At 38.4% G+C, this 7194-nt stretch overlaps 1 pseudogene; it reads right to left on the reverse strand.

The window, feature by feature from the left end:
• Positions 1 to 1661: 1661 nt before the first annotated feature.
• Positions 1662 to 5225, reverse strand: LOC138055178 (uncharacterized; annotated as a pseudogene).
• Between the last annotated feature and the right edge of the window lie 1969 nt (positions 5226 to 7194).

Here is a 7194-nt window from a genome sequence, read left to right on the forward strand (position 1 = left end):
AAAAATCCAAGATGGCAGCCAAAGTTGAGTTTGCTGAAACGCTTCGACCTGCTTTACAGCGTGCTAAATTTGACTGTTTATCCAAAATTTCAACTGGGGATGGAATCAAAAAAGTGAGTGACTTCTTTCGAGAGCTTGATGGTGCCGTGGGAGTCTTGGACCATAAATACAACGAGCGTTCCAGAGATCGAGAGATACAACGACTGTTGCCTTCACAAGGAATGGTAGCTAGGGCCTTAAGAAAGATTCACATAAAAATTATTCGCCGCCTCAGTTCAAGACCGAGATTAGCTAATCCATGGATCGGTGAATTTACTGTGGATATGCCCAAGGAGGTGATGGAATGCATCTCAAAAAATATCTTGGACCGAACAAATTTCGGTCATGAATTTAGTGAAACGAACTCTCAATTGTTTTACAAAATCATTGATTTTCGTAAGGCAAAATATTTATTCAGAAGAATGGACATTGATGGGGTTGAAGTGGAGCTTCAGGACATTCTAAAAAAACAAATAAATCGTGAACAGGAGAGGTGTGAGGTGATTGTTTCAGATGAGAAGCCACTGGAGTTGAAGTTTCATAAGAAAAATGAAGTTCTGACCGTGAAATTTCACTATGGCTACTGGAACATGGACGGTGTGCCACAACACTAGATCTAAGACATTACTATTATTATTATTATTATTGAAAGTAGGATTTTAACACCCAGGGAGCAGGGTTGACGAAGTGGTGAGAGCACTCGCCTTCCACAAATGTGGTCTGGGATCGATTCCCAGTTGGTTGTGTGTGCAAGGTTGAGTTTGTTGATTCTCTCTACTCTGCTTCAAGAGGTTTTCCCCGAACTCCAGCTTTCCCCAACATTTTATATGCTTTGTTGTGATTCAATCAGTTGTTGCTGTACATCATGATCAAAATCATAACTATTAAATTATAGTTTATTGTTCAATTTCAAAACCATCATTATATATTGTTCACTTTTCAGTCAATTAAGTTAATTGACATTGCAATTTATTCATATATTAGATATACTATAAGCTCTTTTCCTATGATCAATCTAGCAAGAAAAGGCACATCCCATGTTTTTGTTTATAATGTGTCTTCCAGTGAATTCTCAGTCATACTCTAATGCAAAGGGCATAACAATAACAATAGCAATAACAATAACAATAACAATAATAATAATAATAATAATAATAATCACTTTCTCTTAAAGTACTTGAGAACAGATTTCAAATGGTGATCTTGAATGCAACTCCATGACTCCCTGGAGCAGTAATTATTTGAAGGCTTTGAGGGCAGCTACACTCAGTTTTCATTATTGCTACAGTTCTGTTTCATATGGAACATTGGTAGTGTCTAAGCTAGTAATCAGGATTTTATAGGTTTGACTACAAGGAACACTTAGAATTTTTCTGAGTTGAAAATTACCACTTGTACAATAATCACTTGAGCACAGAGGCTCAACTAATTGGGGAGACAGGAAATCAAATGAACTCAACACAAATTATATTACATTGTTATCTCTGATAACATTATCGAGAGTTGAGTTGTTTCTACGAAAGTATAAGATAATTAAAATAATATTTTCCATTTAATCAATAATTGCAACACTAAAAAATAGGAAATAAAGTGTATATATGTTTATACATATAACGAATTAACTATTTAAGAAACTGCTTGAGCTCATTGTTAACTTTTCCAGTAGCAACACTTTGCTTCACTAGCTTCATCAGGTTGTCTTTGCATATCGTGCAACCTTCATCAGCGACATTTAACTTAGGCAGACCACAATAACAAAATCTGTCATCGTGGTCTTTAACCCTCTTGGGTATGTAAGACTCAGAACCTTTCTTTTTCTCTTGACGATAAATAACACTGTAGGGGTCCATCTCCCTAAGCCATAAGAGACAGACAAACTCATGACGGAACACAATCCACCACCTCATACTTTTCTTCACATTGCAAGTGTTCTCAACATACTTTGCCAGCTTGACATGTTTAGCCTCTCGACCCTGCATAGAGTTAAGGCCAAGCCCAAACCCAAGCTCCTCCAATAGTAGGTTGGTGTGATATGGAATGGCATAGCCCAGGGTCCACACGGTGGGATTCACCCCATCTAACAGGAGACGATTTGCTGTGAAATAGTTTTGGCACAATTTCTTCAAATCATCAACTTGCTGCTTGCTTACATCAACTCTGGAGTAAATAGCAGCAGCATCCCTGATTTGCACACCAATGAATGCTAGTGTGTGAAGCTTTAGGACAGACCCACTTGACAGCTTGTCTATCTGCAACAGTGCCTTAATTAGGTAAGCAAAGTTCCATGAAAATCTCTTGGATTCCAGACCAGTGAATCTGTATGAAAAAGGGATTCCCTTCTTTCTCTTCTCACTAAACCACCTATTAAAGCTGTTGCAAAGTCTTCCACACTTTATGGTTTCTCGTAAACTCTTCAGAAATGCCACCAGTGCTGAGGAGTTTGGAAGGTCTGAGACCACTGTTGCTGTCTTCAGTTTAGCTTGGTCAGTGTACTGCATGGCCACTGTCAGGAGAGCTAAAAACCAATGCTGCCAGGCATTGTTAGTGTTGTGGAGTGGCTCAGCTTTAGCTAAATCCACATATTTGCCTAGAGGGGGGACAAATTCTTGCCTAGATTTCTCCTTGGCAATTAATTTGGTGACCTCTGATCTTTGTTTCCCATGAGGGTCTTTAAGCTTGTCTTTAAACTTGGCAACTTTCTCTGCAACTTGAATCCGCTTGGAGTAATCCCATGGTTGCCAAGTTGCTTCTGGTCCACCAATTGAGCCACCAATAGTGGTTTTGTCAGTTTGGTTCACATTGGCAAATGGTGAAAAGTAAATGGCACAGTTATTAAGCTCGCCTGACATGGATGACAACCATTTCATGTCAGCTGGGATCAACTGGAATCTAAATTCAACCACATGGCCTTGGTCTGTAGTGAGTTTAGTTCGCTCTATACGCTTCATTTCTTCTACCAAATGCTTGGTGTATTGCTTCATCAAGGGAGTGTCTTCAGCACAATTAGCACCCATCAGAAGGTGGTTGTCGTTGCAGCTCTGCACCCTGTTTAGAAGGTTCAGAATGCTGACAAGGTATGCTATAAATTAAGAATTAAAATCATGAGGGAACATTTAACTAAAAAAAGTGGTCATCACTAGCTCCCACAAAAAATTAATGCTAAAGAAAGTATCCAATAAATAATATTTTAAAGACATTATTTTAATACTGCACTACTATACATACACTATATCACTATCATCTGAAAGTGCAAAAAGCAATACCTGTTGCTGTATCATCTTTCCCAAAGGGAGCACCATCTGCACCAATGGCTACATGCAGAACTCCTTTCATGCCATTGAACCAATGTAGGCAGGGGTTTTTCAAATCCAGAAACAAGTACATATCAGCTAATCTAGCAGGAAAGGTTCCAAGGGCCTGTAAACACCAGATGTTGATTCCAGGGAATATTTGCTTGCCAGGTCTTCCAATGATAGCACTATACCAATTTCTATGGCTTTGACAAAACTCATGAGTGATTTGTAAGGCAAAATGTTTGGAACTTCACATCCTTTCATAAGTTCTGTTTTCTGGTTTTTCTTTTTCTTTCCAGTTTCTTTTACCACATCTGAACTATTTCTAATGCTTGTGTACTTTCTCTTACTAATGAGGCCTCCTTCATATAGTACACGCAAGCTTCTCACCTGATTTCCTTCGCTTTGTTCGTAATGTTTTATTTTGCTCTTGACAATACCTGGAATTATCTCTTGCATGCAAGTATCTGAGTTGCTAATATAATTGGTCATCTCAGGTTTTGAGGCGGTGGATATTAATGTCGTCCACAAACCATCAAGCACTGGTTTGTTGTCTTGGGGTGATTTTTTTGTGGCTCCAGAGCAAGTATGGATTGGCCCAAGTGCAGCCAGGGTCTTTTTTCTGCGTCTAAAAAACTGCTTTCTGGAAAGATTAAGCTTTTCGCTATTTGTTGGCAGAATTTTGCTTGAGATAGTAGGTCCTCTGTCATCTTTTATCTTTTTGGCTTGATACCCACTGTCGTCATTGACTACATTTTCCAAGTCAGAAATCTGTGCATTATAGTTAAATTCAATATATTAATTAAAAAACAAAATATATTTTTTGTAATCACTTGTAACAACAAATATGCAGATTTATAATAGTCCAGTCTCTATCAACTCCATTTCTTAGTCTAAAGGAGCTTTAATTAAATGAAATCACTTAATGTGTATAATTTAGGCACCAAATCATATCATTTACAGCTTCATATCAGTTAGGCAAGCTGGCAAAATTATAAACTAGAATGAAGCATTTTCCAAGAAGCTTTATATATTAATTAAATGAAATTACTTAATGTGCATTTAGACACCAATTCATATCACTTACAGCTTCATATCATTCTGGCAAGCTGGCAAAATTATAAATTAGAATGGACTATTTTCCAAGGAGCTTTAATTAAATGAAATCACTTAATGTGTATTTAGACACCAATTCATATCACTTACAGCTTCATATCAGTTAGGCAAGCTGGCAAAATTATAAACTAGAATGAAGCATTTTCCAAGAAGCTTTATATATTAATTAAATGAAATTACTTAATGTGCATTTAGACACCAATTCATATCACTTACAGCTTCATATCATTCTGGCAAGCTAGCAAAATTCAAAACTAGAATGGACCATTTTCCGACTAGAATGGGATTATAAGTTTATATTTTGTTTACAAATCATGTTGTACATAGGAAATGCGCGGAACAAAATATAATTTATACAAACCTTTCGCTTTTGTCTTCGAATATGCTCTTCAGTTTTGTGAAGTTTCGAATTCAAAGCTTCAAGTTCCGTCGCCTTCTCATCTAGTTGCAATTTCAGCTTGCTTATTTTAGCGTCTTGTTCGACCAACGCAAGGGCCAGTTCTTGTGATCTCTCCTTTTTTAAGCGGTTATATGCAGCAAGGGGAAAGCGTTGTTTTCGCCCACTCGAGGTTACCCTAAACACCCATGACAATTTTTTTTTGTATTAGGACAATAGCTTTTAATATGTACATTTTTAATAAGATGAGACATCGAACTAACATCGTATGACTTTCGATTTTGGTGTGAGTTTCGACATTCAGAGAAAATCTTCATTGAAAAGCATTACCTTGAATGCTCCTCGGCTGGAATATCTTCGCAATTTGCTATTCCAATCATACTACTTTCCTCGATTAATTTTTGCGTATTACGCCTTCATTACACACCAATGGAAAGCTAATGAACTGAAAAATACAAAATAAGGCGCCATTTCTGGCTGCGTTGTACCCAGGCTACGAAAATCCCGGTTGAAATCCGCCGATTTGGCCCAAAATCCTTTCACTGACATACCCACAGGCCTTTGCCCGCTCGAAGCCGCCATCTTGAAAAATGTGACCCACGGGCTGACGACCCATCTGGGGGGTAGTCTGGCCCCAGCGTGCCTTGCAATTCTGAGGTTTCTGCATTTTGTAACAATGACAATATACCAGACCCTAGAGATCCTAATCGGCATAAACTGTGGAAAATAAGACCACTTCTAAATATTCTGCTTCCTTACCATCACAGATTTGTCTTTGGATGAAACTTTGATAAAAATTCAAGGGAAGAGTCCAATTCAGGCATATTTTGCCTTTGAAAAGAAGATGGTTCGGTCTGAAGGGATTTGTAATTGCTGATGCAGACAATGGATGTGGCCTGAACACCATTATTTATACTGGGAAGGAAGGTCCTGCAGCTAGCAAAGACCTTGATTTTAGAGTTGTAATGCAACTTACAGAGCCATGTGCAGATGAAGGCTACTGGTTGTATGTTGACAACTGGTATACCTCAGTCCAAGGTCCTGCGGCTAGCAAAGACCTTGATTTTAGAGTTGTAATGCAACTTACAGAGCCATATGCAGATAAAGGCTACTGGTTGTATGTTGACAACTGGTATACCTCAGTCCCACTATTTTTCGAACTAGAAAGGATAGGAATACTTGCATGTGGTACTGTAAGGGCAAATAGAAAATATTTGTTTCAGGATATTGTGGATCCTAAGAAGGAGCAAGTTAAGAGAATAGCTCGAGGGGATTCTCTTTTCAGGCAAAGTGGAAGTCTTGTTTGTGTTACATGGAAATACAAAAAAAGATGTGCACTTGCTGTCTACTTTGCCAGAAGGTCCTGAAATTGGGCAGGTGGAAAGAAAAGTCCCAAGGACGCTGGGAGAAAAAAATCTTTCCACAACCAAAATTGATCAAATTGTACAACTCACACATGGGAGGGGTTGATCAAAGGATGGCAAATTGCTCCAGACTAATGAAAGGCCAGATATGGTATTACAAAGTGTTTTTCCACTTGGTTGAGGTTGCTGTGCACACATCCTGTACCAGAAAGCTGGCCACCCAGATACCACTCTTGATCGATTCAAAGAGGCACTGGTGCAACAACTAATTGGAGGAAATTGTTTTCGCCGTCAGGACAGGAGTCAGATATTGCCAGACACTTGCTTCAATCACATGCTTTATCACCACCCTGTGGTCACTGAGACTCGTAGGAAATGCAAGGTGCACATCCAACAGGTTGACACCAGCTATGAGTGTGGCATCTGTCATGTCAGAATGTGTCCAGCACCGTGTTTTGAGAGGTACCACAATTTACACAAGTACCTTTTTGACGATCCATCAAGAGATGGCCCCAAATGGCTAAAGGATGCCAATGGCAGACCAAGGGCTGGACCTGGTAGGCCACTGCAAGGGAGATCCAGATGAAAACTTTGTATACCATGTAAATCATCCTCAGTGAAGCAGGTTTTTCGTAGCATTTCAATGTGCCACTTTTGTGTGAAAAGTTTTTGTTGAACTGGTACAGTAATATTTATTGCACATACTTTACAATTCAAATGATCAGTCAGAATGAGATCCAACTATCAACATTTGTTTTTGAAATGTTCTTCTGTGGTGGAGTTTCTCATTCAGTGTTTAGTGACCTAAACATTCATATTCTATGTTTAAGAACAGTTCTGTTCGGCAAACAGTTTGTCATTTGCAAAATGAAACAATTTTTCTTGTTTTTTTTCATTTTCAAGATTTTTCACATTTTTTCTTTAGCTTCTGTTATACACCACTGTATTAAAAATGATAGAATGAAATCTCTTCTTTCAGAAAATG

The sequence above is a fragment of the Montipora capricornis genome, chromosome 1, assembly GCF_036669925.1.
Source record: "Montipora capricornis isolate CH-2021 chromosome 1, ASM3666992v2, whole genome shotgun sequence".
Classification (NCBI taxonomy): Eukaryota; Metazoa; Cnidaria; class Anthozoa; order Scleractinia; family Acroporidae; genus Montipora; species Montipora capricornis.